The 17,664-nt window shown below is 38.4% G+C and overlaps 1 protein-coding gene across 16 annotated transcripts in view; it reads right to left on the bottom strand.

Moving 5' to 3' along the window:
* LOC109428702 (glucose transporter type 1) overlaps nucleotides 1–17,664 on the bottom strand; it is a 916,963-nt gene that overhangs the window by 507,384 nt on the left and 391,915 nt on the right. For 5 of the 16 annotated variants that reach the window (XM_062852216.1, XM_062852212.1, XM_062852213.1 and 2 more), the window contains exon 1: nucleotides 4,828–5,427. The exons of 2 other annotated variants lie outside the window; for them this stretch is intronic. The gene's annotated coding sequence lies outside the window, so the exon portion shown is untranslated. Of the gene's footprint in view, nucleotides 1–4,827; nucleotides 5,431–17,664 lie in introns of those variants that run through there. 9 more of the 16 variants (XR_009997807.1, XR_009997808.1, XM_062852206.1 and 6 more) reach the window with 5 other exon arrangements.

Below are 17,664 nucleotides of genomic sequence, written 5' to 3'. Positions count from 1 at the left end.
TTAAATACTCCTGGAGAAATCCTGGCAAGAGCTTTTCAAGAAATCCTACACGGAGCCTATTGAGAGCATACTGGGAATCTCAGAAAAATGTTCTGGAACAATTGTGTGAACAAACCGTGAAGGATGAGGAATTCTTGTGGAATCCCAGAAAAAACTCCTGGAGGCGTGTCACCATCAAGTCATAAATCAGATCACTTCCCCCCATATTTTCAATCAAATCAAATCACACATGAAAAGCTGGAGCTATGCTCTTTAGCAATCTTAGAATACTTTGGATCTCTGAGAGAAGATTTTATGTACACATATACTGGATATACTAGTCTCAGAACATTATCATATAGAAATGTCAATTGATGTTTTCCCAGAAGGATCCCAGGAATAATTCTTGAAGGTATTCTCGTAAAACCCTTGAAACTTTTACTGGAGGCAACCCACAAGGTATCCGTGTAAGAATCCCAGAACAAATTCTTGAAGAATTTCATTTACACAGCAAAAAATCCTGAAAATTACACCCGACCTAAAATAAATTGCATATAAATATCAAGTTGATTTCACTGAACTTTACATTGAAGAATTTCTTGTATGATATGTTGAATACAAGCTTCATACTGAGAGCAAGCTGTAAATTTATAAACACATGGAAAAATGTGTGCGATATGACGGGGTCCTTTTGTTACAGGTGATATGCTCTAACATTTTTAACTGTGTAAGTATTTCCGGAGAACTCCCAAATAATAAAATTCTTGGGAAAAAATCTGGAATTCACCTGAAGAAATTCCTGGATGAACCACTGCAATGTGAAAGAAAAGTCTGGAGGAATTAAAAAAATAATTTCTAGAGGAATTCCTTGTGCATGAAGTACATATTCCTTGAAAGTAAGTCACAGTGACTTCTACCTATCCAAAATCTGCGCTGCCTTGACCATCTATGACATGTGTGTGGCTTGGAAGAATCCCTGAAGAACTATTGCAAACATTCCTGATGGAATCTCTGCGTAAAATTTTTGGGCAACTTCTTAGAGAAATTCTAAGAAAAAAATCTGGAGGAATCCCTATACATAACTCGGAAGGAGATCCCTGGTGAAATTCCTGAAGGAACCCTAGGAAAGGACCTAAAAAAATCGATGGAGAAAACCCTTGAGGCATTCCCTTAACCCTTGAGGCACTTCTTAACCTTACGTAACTCGCGCGGTTGACCCTCACCGCCAGCACTACACCAATGCTGAGTACAAAAAGCGAGATCTTTTCAGTGTTGTACAAAATAAAACAACGCGATCGCACGAGGGTTACACAGTCTCTTGTCATTTTTTTCTGGAATAAAATCTGAACTTTTTGAAGTAGCACAATCAAAACATTACTGTAAAACTCCTTTAATAATCTTGTTACATTTGTAAAGTGGTTGTTAAATTTGTAGAATAGTTTAAGAATTCGACGGGTTCTTAAAAAATCAATGGAAAATTTCTTGAAGAATTTCTTAGAAAAAAAGAACCTCGGATTCCTGAAAGAATCTCAGGATTAGTTTCTGAAGGAATTCCTTTGCATGAGCTGCAGGCGATATTCTTGAAGAAATTTATGGGCCATACATTTTTTAGATGGATTCCCAAGCAAATCCATGGGTGAACTCCTGAAAGATTTCTTGGAGATACTTGACTTCTTCAATAATTTCTTGGCAACTGTATACATCACTCCAAAATTATCTTATAGAATTCCTATACAAATCTCTGGAGGAATTCCTTCAGAAATCCATGAAGTTTGTATGTAATTCTGCAGAAATTCGTGGATGCTCTCCTGCAAAAGATGATGAAAGACTTTATGAAATTTCAAAAGAAATTCAAAACTTTAAACGAAAAGAAAAAGAATCACTAGAGGAATTCCTGGAGCAATCCCTGGATTTATTCCTGAAGAAATCCATGGAGGAAACCCAGTCAGAATTCCTGGAGAAATTCTTGAAGGAATTTCTAAAAGTATATCTGGAGGAATCCCTGAAAAACATATTGGAACAATATTTGCAGGAATTGCTGGAGGTATTCCTGGAGGAATCCTTGGAGAGATTGCGGAAGATTTCTAAAGGAATTTCTGGACAAATTTCTGGAATACTCCCTGGAGGAATCCCTGAAGCAATTCTTTAAGGAATCTCTGGAGTAAATCCTGGAGGAATCCCTTGAAGAATTTCTGGATAAATTCCAGATGGAATCCCTGGAGGAGTTCCTGTAGGAAACCAATGAGAAATCCCTGGAGAAATTATTGGAGAAACCCTTAAAGGCAATTCTGGAAGAATCCCAAGTGAAATTTCTGGAGGAATTCTTGGAGGAATCCCTGGCGATATTTCTGAAGAAATCTCTTGAGGAATTCCTGGATGAATTCCTAGAGGAATTTCGGAAGGAATTCTTAGAGGAATTTATAAAAAAAATCCTGGAGGAATCCCGGAAAGAATTCTGGGAGAAATCGCTGGAAGAATCCCTGAAGAATCCTGGAGGAACTTCTGGCCGAATTGCTGGCGCAAACCTACAAGGAATTGCAGGAGGAAACTCTAGAGGAATTTCTACAGAAATCCCTAAATAAATTCTCGGATGAATTTTTGGAGAAATTCCGGGAGGAATTTCTGGAAGAATCCCAGGAAGAATTCCGGCAGAAATTCCAGAAGAATTCCTGAGGGAATCCCATGAGGGATTCCTGAGGGAATTCCATAAGGAATTTCTGAAGAAACCCCAGAAAGTACTTAGAAAAAATTCTTAGACAAATTTAGAAGGGAATCCAAGGAAGAGTTCATGGGGAAATCTCTGTAGCAGTTGCTGAAGAAACCCCAGGAGGAATTCCTAAGAGAATCCCTTGGAATCCCTTAACAATTTCAGGAGGAAGTCCTGGAATTATTCCAGGAGGAGTACCTTAAAGAATTCCAGGAGGAATTTCTAAAGGAATCTCAAAAAGAGTTCCTGGAGGAATCCTTGGGGGAATTTTTAAGATAGTACCTGGAGTTATTTCTGAAACAATCACAGATGGAGTTTCCGAGTGAATAGCTAGAGGATTTCTTGGAGGAATTTCTACAGAAATACCATGAGGAATCACGAAAGCAATCCCATGAGGAATTCCTTGGGAAATCCTAGGAGAGCTTTCTTAACGAAATCCTGGAAAAATTTCTGTCGGAATCCTTGAAAAAAACTGAATACAATCATGACTGGTAGTAATTTTTTGACGAATTATTTAAGAAAACCTTTGATGGCCTCTTAAAGGACTATTTGTATAAAATGATTGAGGAATTCCTGAATATCTGGTTAAGTTTTCTGAAAGAATCCCTGGAAGAATTTCTGGCAGTAATATTTCGAATAATTTCAGATGGAATTATTGGAGCAAACTATTGCAAATTTATTGTAGAAATATATGTAAGAATCTTTGAAGAAATATTTGGAAAAATACCTGAAGGATTATTGGATATCTATGGGAAAACCCCTGGAGGAAATTTGTCGATGTATCCTTGCAGAAGCATCTCTAAAAATTTCCGAAGAATCGTGGGAGGAATTCCTGAATCATTTCTTGAAACTAAGGCTAAGAAAATCAGGACTAAAGAAACTGAGAAAATCAGGACATTTCATGTGTTTTCTCGAAAATGAGTAAAATTCAGAGGATTTGTTAAGAAATGTTGGCCCTAATTAGTCCAATCAGGACATGTCCTGTTAAATCAGGACGGATGGTAACTCTACTTGGAACAAGCCCTGCAATAATCACTATTGGAATCCGTGACGTCCATGGGAGAATTCACGAAAGAGAAACTCCTGGAGAAGTCCCTTGAGGAATCCCTATTGTTTTCTATATTTATACGTTATATTTATCTATATATTCCTGTTGGTGTAAAATAACCACACGTACCCTATATTGATACTGATTAGCAGAAGAAAAAACACAATGACAGACTTAGGCACAACAGCGTGACATTACAAATCTAGCAACAATAATGACTCAGGTCTAGCCTTGTCTATAATTACCCATCGTTATAATCATTCACCGCTTGGAGCAGAATCGTAGAATCTCTATTACAAACAGACGTACCACGGATGAAATTTCCATCAATCGTGCTTTTGAAGATCATTTCGAGAGTTCCTCAAATCTTATTTGTGAAACTAGTTCACTAGTGGATAGTTGTATTAACACAGTCACGGATTTTCAAGAAACCCATCCTAGGTGTTACGTTTGTTTGTCTGTGGTTCGCTTATCAGCCAATCTGCAACAATTACAGCTTCGTTTAAAAAGTGTGGAACCGCGAGCTTCCTGTTGCAGATCGGGTAGGCGAAATGTTTCATTCAACTTCAATTTTTCAATACATGTGTAGGAAACGTTCTTGGTTTTAATTGTAATTAGCTTTGCAAAAATATGTCAGAGCTTACCAGTAATTTTTATTGTATTGTGACTAAGGAGTCAATTTAATTTAAGAAGCATAAAAGAATAAGTAATAACATCTTTTATCACAAAACAACTTCTTAAAATCCTAAAGATTTATATTACAGATGATTTATATGGACTTTTGTATTTACACTTTTGTGATTACACCCTTATACTGTCTAGTGTCGCCGTTGAATAGGTTACTCAACAGCACGATCGGCCATAAGCTCAGATGTGACAATCGGGTACTTCAAATGATAAGCTTCTATAATAGCATGTGCTCGACGCACTTGAAGCTTGTTTTAATTATTGTCATCCTCTTGATAACGCTTTTTTACCAGACAACACAATGTCGAACATGACATATTTCAACTGGGTGAGACACTAGCCCAGCGGGAGATATGCATAAGATGCACATTCACATTCCATACATTCCGGTTATTTCTATACCAACCTTGCTGTTCGTCACTCAAACAGAACTGACCGGCAAATTGTTGCGCACCTAGTAGAAATCTCCTCACTTTTGCACCTGTAATTTGTATCGGTTCACTTCCACACTCTTTCGCGGTATTCCCAGATCGTAACAAATCGCGATTGAAAACATACATTCGCGACGACGACGACGCGATACACACCTGACCGGTTTTCACTTTCCGATCGTCACGCTTCTTCACATAAACAACAACAAAACTGATCTTACCGACTGGACTGGACTGAACTGGGTGCGCGCGATCACCAAGAGCGATCGTTACCTATACCACCTCACCGGAGTGTGCGTCTACTTTGCATCAAAACAAAACTTCACACAGAATGCAGATCATTTCAGATGTGATCTTTCCAATTTCTAGAACGGTTTGTCACACGTATTCAGCGTTATCGCTTCACTGGTAATTAGCGAGAAATAAATTACTGTAAAACGACCCGGAGATATCTACCGCGGCAAACTGCAATATTCCGTCAAAAACCACGTTACACGTACAACATCATCGAAGCCAAACGAGCACGTTCGTATGCGCCTTCTACACCGTTCGTTCGTTTGTTCACTGATCGTCACTGTTGAGTTGAAGTGGAACTGAGTACCCCATTTGCTTAGCTTGCTCCCCGTGATGTGGAGGTGAGTGAAGCGTTGTTGATGTTGGTAGTGCACTATCATTCATACATACATCATATGGGAAGCGAACTGACAGCCGATACACGGCTGTGAACCAGGGATGCCAGATGTGAAGACATGTCTTCAAAATGAAGACATTTGAAGTTCTGTGAAGACATTTATTTTTGTGAAGACAAAAAGAAGACATTTTAAATTTTGTGAAGACTTTTGAAGACTTTTGAAAGCTGAAAAATAATATTTATTTATGTTGTTATTCTAAACCAATATTTCAAATCTTGGAACAATTTCAGATGAAATGCGTTTCAATTTTTGTAGATAAAATTTTAAACTTTTAAAACTTTAAGCTTACAAATTCCTTATTTTTCGGTCTTCATATTGGCGGAAATTTTGAAGCAGTTTTCAGTTAAAATACGAATCAAATTAGATTACCACCATTTCATGGAAATTTTAGGAAGCATGCTGAACTATTGAATTAGTTTCTGATCAGCAATTGTTTATAGAAAATAAAATTTTCATCAACAAAATTCCTCTGGATTCAACTGAGTATTCTAATTTTTCAAAAATCTCTAAAAGCAGAGGTTGTTTCTAGAATATTACCAAGGTTTTTTTTTCGGAAATTCTCCCCAGAACTCCTAATATTTGTCCAAGCCTTTTAAGATTTCTCCAGTAGTCCCTCGGGAATCTTTCTAGAAGTTCCATGAGATTTTCTTCAGGATTTTATCAGAAATACCTTCAAAAGTTTCTCAGGAATTCTTCTAGGTGCTCCTCGGATATTCCACCTGGAGTACCTCAGAAATTCTTTCAGTTCCATGGGAATTCCTCCAGGAGTTTGCCGAATCTTTTTTTTTCAGCAGTTCCTCGGGAATTCCTCCAGGAGTTGCTCGGGAATTCTTCCATTAGTTCCTCGAGAAATCCTTTCTTGGAAATTCCTCCAGAACTTCCTCGGGAATTCATCCTGGAGTTCCAAGGGAATTTCTTCGGGAGTTTCTCGGGAAATCCTTTCGAAGTTCCTCGAGAATTCCTTTAGGTGTTCCTCGAGAATTATTTTAGGAGTTCCTCGGAAATTCTTTCAGGAGTTCTTCGTGAATTCCTCCAAAAGATCTTAGAGAATACCTTCAAGAATTCCTCGAGAATTTCTTCAATGAGTTCCTTGGGAATTCTTCTGGAGCTCCTTGGGAATTCCTCTGCAAGTTCCTCGGGAATTCCTTTAAGGGTAAATCCTCCAAAAGTTCCTCGCAAATTCTCCTAGAAGTTTCTCAGGAAAGTTTCTCCATGTATTCCTCTGAATTCTTCTAGGAGTTCCGCAAGCATTCCTCCTGGAGTTCGTCTAAATTTTTCCAGGTGTTTCTTGGGGAATTCTCTAGGAGTTACTCGGGAATTCTTTCAGAGTTGCTCGGGAATTTCTCCTTCAGTTGCTCGGAAATTCTTCAAAAGATTCTCGGGTATGCCTCTAGGAGAACACCTCTAGGAGTTTCGGAAATTCCTCCAGGATTTTCTCGATAATTCTAGAATTTTTTCGGGAATTTCCTCCAGAAGTTCATTGAGAATCCCTCTAGCATTTTCTCGGGAATTCTTCTAGAATATTCTCGGGAAATGTTTCAGGAGTTTATCAGAAATCCATCTGGGTATACCTATGAATACCTCCAGGAAATCGTCGGAAACTCCTGGAGTAGGTTTTCTAGGGACCAAGAGTAAATCTCAAGGAACTGCCGGAAAAGAACCTCGAAAAACTATGAAGAAATGCTCGTGAAATTCTTGGAGGGATTCCCGAGAAACATGTAACTCCTCAGAATATTCCCGAGGAATCCCAAGAGGAATTCCCAAGGAAATCCTGGAGGTTTTTCCGAGAAACTTTTTGAGGAATTCTTGAAGGAATTGACGATGAACTTCTGGAGAAATTCCCGAGGAACTCCTGCAAGAATTCCCGAAGAACTTCTGGAAGGAATTTACCGAGGATTTCCTGTGGAAATTACGGAGGATCTCTTGAAGGAACTCCTGAGGATCCTTGGATGATTTCTAAAGGAACTCCTGTAGGAATTGTTGAGGATCTTTTGGAGAAATTATCGTCGATTTCCTCCATGGATCTCTTGAGGAAATTTCCGAGAAACTGCTGGAGGATTTGTCGATGATCGTCTGAAGGAGTTCTCGAGGATCTCCTGGAGGAATTCTCGTAGAACTCCTGGAAGAATTACCGAGGAGCTCCGGGAGGTATTTCCGAGAAACTCGTGGAGTAATTCCCGAGCAACTTCTGGAGGAATTTGCGAGAATTTCCTGGAGGAACTCCCGAGGTTCTCCTGCAGGAATTCTCGAAACTCATGGAAGAATTGTTGATTCGATTCAATTTCGATTCGACCTCCTAAAGGAATTCCCGATGAACTCCTAGAGGAATTCCCGAGAAACTCTTGTAGAAATTTCCGAGGAACTCCTGGAAGAATTATCAAGGAATTCCCGATAAACTTCCGGAAAAATCCCGAGGAACTCCGACAGAAATTTCCAAGGAACTTCTGTAAGAACTGCCGAGCACTTCCTGGAGGATCTCCTGGATGAATTCTTGAGAAATTCCTGAAGGATTTTTTGAGGATGCTCTGAAAGAGTTCCCGAGGATCTCCTGATGGAATTCCTAAGAGCTCCTAGAGGAATCCCCGATGAATTCCTAGAGAAGTTCCCGAAGATTTCGTGGAGGAATTTTTCTCGGAATTTCCTAAGAGCTTGCCTAAGAGCTCCTTGAGAAATTCCCGAAGAAATCCGGGAGGAGTTCCCGAGGAAGTCCTGGAGGAATTGGCTTCTTTAGCGGTGTTGAGATAATTCCATATTCTGAATCTGCATGCAAAACTGAGCCGATATCCAAATTTTCATGAATTTTGGTGCCCGGGAACCTATTTAAAAATCAATTTGAAGTTTGTATGGGAGCGATTTGTCGAATCACCCCTTGTCGCATTTTGTACTGGGTGGAGCTGTCAAGCAGTTGCCCAGCTGTCAAAAGGTGATTTAAAAAAATCTCTTTGAAATTGATTTTAGGTACCAAAATGAAGTTCTAAAAATCTGAAAAAAATCAGAGGTGCTCAGAAAAAGGTGCTCTTTCGTTTAAAATCAAAAAAATCGATTCATTTTTCTTAATTTAAAAACCCAATTGCCGAGGAACTCCTATAGAATTTTCCGAGGAACTCCTGGAGGAACTTGTAAAAGAATTCCTGGGAGAATTCTCGGGAAACTCAACTCCTGAAGAAATTCTCGGGAAACTTATGAAAGAATTCCGGTGTAACTTTTAGAGGATGTTTCGAGGAATTTCTGGCACAATTTTTGAGGATCTCCTGGAGGAATTCCTGAGGATCTTTTGGAGGAACTGCCGAGGATCTGCATGAGGTCAAGCATGAGGATTTGCTGAGGATCTTCTGCAGGAATTCACGAGTAGCTCCTGGGAGAATTCTCGAGGACAACTTGGGTGAATTTCCGTGGATGATCTGGAGGAATTCCCAAGAAACTGATGAATTCCCAGGGATCTTCTGAAGGTATTCGCGAGGACTTCCTGGGAGAATTTCCGAAGGAATTCCTAGAGAAATTCCTGGATTTTTTGTGGAACTCGTGAAAATAAATCCGAGGAACTTGTAAAAAATTTATCGGGAAAAACCCTTAAATTTGCCATGGAAATTCTGGAGAGAAGCATGCATTATTGCTCGATGACCTCACGGTATATTTCTTCATTCAAACCTAAGTGAGAACATGGCATAAATTTTGACTTCTAACAGTATTTTATTCTAAAGCCACAATATGGGGTGTGAAGACATGTGAAGACATTTTAACGTGCCTTGTGAAGATATTTGAAAATTTTACCTGGCATCCCTGCTGTGAACTAGCACTATTACGGCGGTGAAATGCTGTGTGACTTTGTAAGTGGCAAAGATGCTATAAAACAGTCTTCCAGATGTATCGCATCTTGTGCCGATTGGAGATGTACCGTCTAACGAGGATGCTTGCAACACGTGATTGCTTCTCTTGTCGTATCTATCTCTACAAAGCAAAAAAGCGGATTGATGATTTAACAATGAAAGTTGAAATAATCTTCAAAGATAATTTGTTTATTATGCACAAAGTACGAACGAGAGTACGATAGATGGAATGATCATAAAAGGTAAAATTGTCACTTAAAAAAATGATCGAACGGTTGCAGCTTTTCGTACAGTGCATAAAAATTCAACTGTTTTCACTTTTGGTTGATCTACTAGTTGTCTATTAATGGTCCTAATTTGTCTAAAACCAATAATCTGCAAAACCAATAACTGAATTTTCAGTAATGAATTGCTAGAATCCATCTCAAACAAGTGCCTTATCAGTGCAAACCACTGGATATTTCCGAAAATTGTATTGCTGAATGCATTCACCATGGCAAAAATCAGCAAAAATTGCTTGTTATCTGCCAAAAATATCAAGGATGTACATAGATTGACTGCTGGGATTTCTTCAGGAATTTTTGCCGGAAATTTTCCAGGGATTTCTCAAAAATGTCGTCGGTTTTAAGTTAGAAATTCTACTATACTTTCCTCTTGGGATCCCTCTTGGGATTCCTCCAGGAACGTATGCTAGGATTGCTTCAAAAATGCTTCCGGGGATTGCTATAAGAATCCCTTTGGATTTCCAATAAATTTCAAGATATTTATTCTGTGATGCCTTCAGAAAATTTTCTTGAGATTCCTTCAAGAGTTTGTGCTTGGATTTCTCTAAAAAATCAAAGCTGATATTCCTGCAAGATTTTTTTTTAAGAATTTCTACAGAAACTCTTCTAAAGAAGTATGCACAAGTTCTTGTAGTATTTTTATTTCAATAATTTAACTAATACCGTAAACCGCGGTCAAATTGATCAACGAGGTGAAATTGATCAATCAGGGACTACATTGTATTCCATTCTAGCAACTTCTATACATCGTTATGATCATAAAGTTTTTACGTCATTCAGTTCACGGATGCCTAGAGATGAGTGTGGACTTTTCAGTTTTTAGAAAAAGTCAATCTTACATTTCCCGAGCAGAAGAGAAAAACAACAGCATAACAAAATGCGTTATTTTGGCAAAATAACTGCATAACGGAATTAGTAATTTTCATGTTATTAACATAACATATTGAGTTATAAACTTGGCTGTCATAAGCGGCAAAATAACAAGTCACATAACAAAAAATTGTTCCTGAAAAATCAATTTAATAACATGTTTTGTTAGTGGCAATAACAACTTAATAACAGTGAATTTGGGAAATATTTCGATAACAAATTTTGATATTAAAGAGTTATTGATAACATTTCGAAAGCAAAATTAGGGTAAAAACTAACTTTTTTTACTCATTTTTGGGTAATTATTTTAAGTGTGTTATTCTATTTTTAGAAAATAACAGGTCACATAAAAAAATTTCAAATTCATTATAAAACTTACAAACGTGGACGGGATTTGAACCTCCAATCCTGCTATCGTAAATTTTCAGTCGCCTTTACCAATGAGGCTATCACAGCACTTGCGGTGAGGGACGATAGAAGCTTTACTGGTTCTACGTATTGCCAGTTTCCCCATTCCCCCATTTCATGTTTGCCAGTCGCAGGACAAAAATAGACAGAGATTTGAATGCAAGATCAAACAATGAACCTCTCTCTCTTACCAACAGCGCTATCGCGGTGCGCAGACATGTGCACTGTAACACTAATAACAGTGGTGGCGTTCGCATGGCCCGTCGTCGGCTGTTGCGGAACAAAGAGAACGACGAAAAAGTTGCTAGTCGACTATTTATGATTGAGCTTCGTCATGGGGTGCATTTTGGCGGTGACAAAGATTCTTTCCAGACGGAGATGATTTTTTTTTAATTTTTTGTTTTGTTCGCGCTGTGAGAACGGCGATTATACACGTACCTACGTGAGCGAAGGTAAAAGGTAATTATATCATATGCCGATATGATTACTTCTGCAGATGCTGTTTAATTTTATTCTGTTTTAGATTATTTTTAGTAATGAAAAAAGATATTTATGACATAATGTCAAACAATATATGATCGAATAATAATAGATCGAAAGAAAAAAGTTATAATAGACAAATGCAATCATCAATTGAGCAGAATTGTCTGTATAGTTGACATTTTTATTGATTAGAATTATTTAGTTGGTACCATATTTGCTATCTCCACTCTCACTAACATTCATTACTTCGTAATACATAGTCTGTTCGGTACTTTTTGACGTTATAATTAGAGGTTAGAAAAGCAGTACTGTTAAAATGACATATACATTCAACTAAGTTTACTAAATTTTGAGATAAAAAAAAACTCATTTGCAGATGTATCACATTTTGAAGGTAAAATTTTACTTAACCTATAAGAATTGGGAATCGTAGAAAAGTGATAGGAATTTGGCACCGTAACGGGATTGGGATATTAAAAGAAGGAAATTAACACAAAGATAAACATATCAATAGATATGATGCTATATTCACCCAAAACTCAAATTATAGCAATTGCATAGACCTAAATATTCCCACACACTCCGATATTCAAAGTTCAAATATTCAACTGAAACAAAAATGCATTTCACCCATCATTCCCAACAGCTGCCCGGGGGGGATTTTAGATTCAATTTTCATCGTAGGCGCGTCATATTGGAAGCAACGAAAATCGCACCATTCGTTATTGACCTAGTTTTTATAACCCATCATCGTCCGGTGGTGGCCGGGTGCGATCGTGTTGCAACGCGCTAGGTCCGGTCGGTGTGATGCAATTTCAATTACGCTTGGGACAACGATGGGTAATGAACCCGAAAGAATGATATGGAACCGCGACATCCTATTGACCGGGTGCTTTGTTTTGGAGAATTTGGTGCCAAATTCCAAAGACGATGAGGATGATGATGGTAACGATGATGATGATGGGGAGAATGATAATGACGTCGATGGTGGGGTTCAATTCTTTCACACACCCAAGCCTTGTATACGCTCAAGTGAGGCGGGGCTAGAAGATGTAGGCCTTGGTGTAAAGATTCTCAGTAGGTTTTGTGCGAACACGCCCAAGTCAGGCGTGGTTAGGAGATTTAAGTTTTTCGTTGGCATTAAGATTCTTGGTAGGGCTTGGGATACGCCCAAGATAGAAGAGTCGTGATGTTTTCAAGAAGAGAAAGTTTTTAATCTCGAAGAGGACAAGTAGGATACACACTAAACGCTTTCAGCAATATTTTGCTAAATTTTGCCGAGCTGAAGGGTCCAGCAAATTTTTTTGCTGAACTTTCAGCAAAGTTTGCTGAATTTCAGCAAAACGTTACTGGTGATCAGCAGAGTTTACTGAACAAATCAGCAAAATTTTGCTGAATTTCAGCAAAAATTTTGCTGAAGCCTTCAGCTCGGCAAAATTCAGCAAAATTTTGCTGAAACCCTTAATCGATTTTTGGTGTGTAGGTAGAGGTCTAGGTTTTGGACTTATTAGTATTTTCATTTGGTAGGGTTTTGGATACGCCCAAGTTGGTTCGGGCATTGTTAGGATTTATCATGACATCTTCGGCAAGACGAGAATGATCGTAGGAATTTTAGACACGCCCAAGCTGGTTCGGGTATTACTAGGAAATTTAGGCTATAAATACGGAGGCTTTGGCTTCAGTCGGGGCCAGTAGTCGGGGAGTTCGGTGACAACGTTAACGCAGGCAGCACATCGGATAAGTCTTGAGCTCCCATGTGGGACATTTCTAGATACTGTCCAAATAAAGGCTGTAGGTAGGACGTAGTAGTCGGGTCAAGAAGAAGCTGGAAGTGTCTCTAGTAGTTCGGTGAAGAAATACTGAAAATGTTAGGGTAATATAAGAACAAGTGAATCGTTGTAATATAAGTGATGGTTTGTGATACTTCAATATAGTTTATTAAAATTGTGTCGGACTGTAATGAAATGAAAGATATCACATTCCGTGTAGTGTTTAATGCTGCCCCTGGACGGTACAGGGCGCTTCACAATGAATAAAATAAAAAATACGGAAGAGTCTGATGAAATTTCTAGAAGTTGCAATGTCTTTATTGTTTACTTCATAATATGAAACAGCAGACAATAAAATAAAGAAGGTAAACTATGTAATGGTTATATCTGCGATAAATTTTCTCCGATTTTGACAATATTGATCTCATGTGATCCAGATTTATTTTTTTTCCATCAACAACAAATCCGACTGAACCGATCTGGTCATCGTGAGTTAAGAAAAAACCCGAATTGCCATACACGTGGAATTTTCCATAGACCAGCTGCAATTGGCTTCTTTAGTGGTGTTCAGATAATTCCATATTCACAATCTACATGCCAAACTGAGCCGACATCCAAATTTTCATGAACTTTGGTGCCCGGGAACCTATTTAAAAATCGATTTAAAGTTTGTATGGGAGCGATTTGTCGAATCACCCCTCGTCGCATTTCGTACTGGGCGGAGCTGTCAAGCAGTTGCCCAGCTGTCAAAAGGTGGTTTCAAAAAATCTTTTTGTAATTGAATTTAGGTATCAAAAAAATCTGAAAAAAATCATACTGGCTTAAAAAAAGGTGCTCTTTCGAATAAAATCAAAAAATCAATATATTATTCTTAATTTGAAAACCCAATTGGTGATTGGTACAAATTAAGTACCTTACCAAGAAAAAAATGTTAAATTTAAATTTATACGTTCAATATGTAGTCCGTCGAAAGTCTTACACCGTACATCAAACCGTTTTTAATTAGATTTTGTTTTAGATTTTATAGAGGCATTTTAAAATCTTCTCCTGTGTGGTAGGGATAGGATTTTTCAAAACACCATCGTTCTTCTTCTTCTTCATGCAATATCAAATCACCAATAGCATATCTGTCCAGCCTAGGCCCAAAGTATTGACTTCAAAGTAATCATTACGAAGCATAAATGTCAATTTCTTGATTTTGCTTTGGCTGACCAAGCCAAGGTTGACCGTAGCATTTTCATACATAATTCAAATCTCAATTTGTTCATCGAGCACATGTTTTGTTGTGCTGCACGTGGATGTCAAAGCGTTTTCAACAGTGTAATTACGAAGCATGTTTCACGAGAGACCATATCTTTTCAATACGCTAACTCCACAACAACGCCGATATTACTGCGCCACTTGGGCAGTGGCTGGTATTTTGGGTACTTTTCAGCTACAACTCAGTCAATTTCAGAAATTTAGCAAAACCTCGCGCCGCCCAGCAGGGACTTTGTTTTGTACACATTACAGCACCTCCATGTCACGTAATATACCACACCTCTTATCAAATGTGATACCGTAAGCGTACCATACTTTGCGCACCTAGGGCCTAACTTTGCGCACTTTTCAAAAAATCGTTAAATAGTATTTCTGGTGCATTATGCAAACTTTTTCCCACGGAATACTAGCTAATGATATGGGGCATGCACTTTGTCTCAGTTTGGATGTAATGATAAATGGAAGAGGAAGACAAATTGATGAGTGAATATGCAGTTGCTTTCCCTAAAATGCTGTAAATAACGTTGTAGAATGACGTAGGTTTTGTTTCAAAATTTGTTTTAGTTTAGATAGCAATACCATAAAGTATTTGTGCACTCTCAATAATACAATAATAACCAAACTTGTTCCACAACAGAATGTAATATTGAAATGTTATTTTAGGGCTGCATACCAATTGCTTGGTCATAACAAAATAAGATTGTTCAACAAAACATGTTATGGAAACGTAATGCCTTGATAATTCAATAATAACAAAACAAGATATAAAAACAGGTTTTGTGATTTCGTAGTTATTAGTTTGATATTCCCCTCTGCTCGGGTTTTAAGGGTTTTCAATGTGTTTCTTACTTAGATGAAAACGTTGGTACTGAACAATCAATTGCCACTAATATTACCTGTAAACCATCTGTGTTAATATTTTTATGGAACCTTGATTGTGATGTTATGTAGCTATTCTAAACAAGAATCAGTTATTAAAGTTTTGTATTTCGTAAAAGTAATTTAATGTGGCTGAACTTGCTTATTTCATATTAATGACTTCCAGTACCGTAATTCGGGGTCAAATTGATCACTTTTAAACAACTTTTGCGGATAACATCAGTGCCAATCCAACTATAGCCAAAATAATTTCTGTAAAATCAGTACCAAGTGGATCTCCATGCATCAGAATTTTGATCAACAAATTTAAGCTTTAATTTAAATAACTCCAAATATCAAAAAATTGGAAAGGTTACTTTGGGACGAAATTGATCAGTATACAATTAAGCATCGGTTGGAAAGAAAAATTGCCTTCTCTGCTTAATTTTGCTCTTCTAAAAGCGAATAACGCGTTTACAACTAGTAAATTCAATACTTTAAATGCAAAATTAAATTTTGTAATTTCCCCTTAAACGCCTTAAGGTAAGCAATTTCATTTGAAATAAGGGATTTCTATCACAATAAATGACTATTTCATCATAAAATGAACAAATTTTAACTAAATCATGTTTTGATTAGCTACATAACTTTCCAACCAAGGCTCCACAAAAATGTTAAAACATACCATTTACGGAAAGTCCTATTAGCAATCGATTGTTTAGTAGCAATGATATCAGCTAAATTGGCAATGTATTGCAAATTCCTAAAAAAAAATAAGGCAAAACTAACTTAACAAAATAAGTCTACACTCATCTCTAGACATCTACGAATCAGTTTACGTTAAAAGTTTAGGATCATTACGACACTTAAAAGTTCCTAGAATGGAATTACAATGTAGTACCCGAATGATCAATTTCACCCCGCTGATCAATTTGACCCCGATTTACGGTATTTATCTAGATTCTAGGGATTCTTTCTGGAATTCCTTTTAGGATACCTGCAGGAATTCCTACTTAACCCTTCAGGACTTGCGCCGTTGTAAAAAGTACACCACCAGCTAAAAACCTCGCTTGTCGTATGCAGTGCGTGTATTAAACAGTTTTAGTATTAAACAGACGCGCGTCCTGAACGTTTAAAATCCTCCAGAAATAGTGCCGAGAATTCATCCACAAATGTCTCTGGGAATTTCTTTAAAAAATCACAAAAATACCACCTGTCTGCACCGGTTGATAGTCTGGATCTGGCTGGTCGACAACGAACCAGATCTTCACCGTACGGCAAATCATTCAGAAATGTCGTGAATACCAGGTCCCAAAGCATCATCTGTTCATAGATTTTAAGGCGGCATAAGACAGTATCGACCACAGAGAGCGATGGAAAATCATGTAATAAAACGGCTTTCCTGGAAAGTTTACTAGATTTATTAAAGCAACGATTGATGATGTGCAAAACTGCGTAAGGGTTTCGGGTGAACTGTCCAGTTCATACGAATCTCGACGGGGTCTGCAACAAGGTGATGGACTCTCATGCTTATTCTTCAACATCGCTCTGGAAGGTGTGATGCGACGAGCCGGGCTCTACAGCCGGGGAACGATTTTCACAAAATCCGGTCAATTTTTTTTGCTTTGCGGGCGACATGGACGTTATCGCCAGAACATTTGGAATGGAGGCAGAGCTGTACACTCGCCTGAAACGCGAAGCAGCAAAGGTCGGACAGGTGGTGAATGCCTCAAAAATAAAGTGCATGCTGGTAGGCGGGACTGAACACAACTGGATCCGTCAGCGCAATAATCTTATGATAGACGGGGATACCTTCGAAGTGTTGGTGGAATTCGACTACCTCGAATCCTTACTGATGGCTGACAACAATGTGAGTCGTGAAATTCAAAGGCGCATCATCAGAGGTAGTCGGGCCTACTACGGGCTCCAGAAGAAGCTGCACCATGTACAAAACGCTAATTAGACCGGGAGTCCTCTACAGACACGAGACATGGACCATGCTCGAAGAGTGCCTGCAAGCACTCAAAGTTTTCGAGCGACGCGTGCTAAGGACGATCTTCGGCGGTGTGCATGAGAACGGTGTGTGGCGGAGAAGAACAAAGCACGAGCTCGCTGCACTTTACGGCGAACCCAGCATCCAGAAGGTGGCGGAAGCTGGAAGGATACGGTGGGCAAGAATGCCGGATAACAACAATGCAATGTTGGTGTTGGCGACTGATGCAGTTGGTACAAGAAGGCGTGGAGTGCAAAGAGCATTGAGCGTGACAGAGAATTGTTGAATATGTCTTGTCTTAAATGTGATGCTGTGTAAATAAATGTATGTACTCAAATAACTTATCCAGGAATTTCTCTTGTGATTTC

Source organism: Aedes albopictus, chromosome 2 (assembly GCF_035046485.1).
Source record: "Aedes albopictus strain Foshan chromosome 2, AalbF5, whole genome shotgun sequence".
Classification (NCBI taxonomy): Eukaryota; Metazoa; Arthropoda; class Insecta; order Diptera; family Culicidae; genus Aedes; species Aedes albopictus.
Note: the sequence above shows the minus strand (reverse complement) of the source record. Positions and strands in the feature narration are given on the sequence as shown.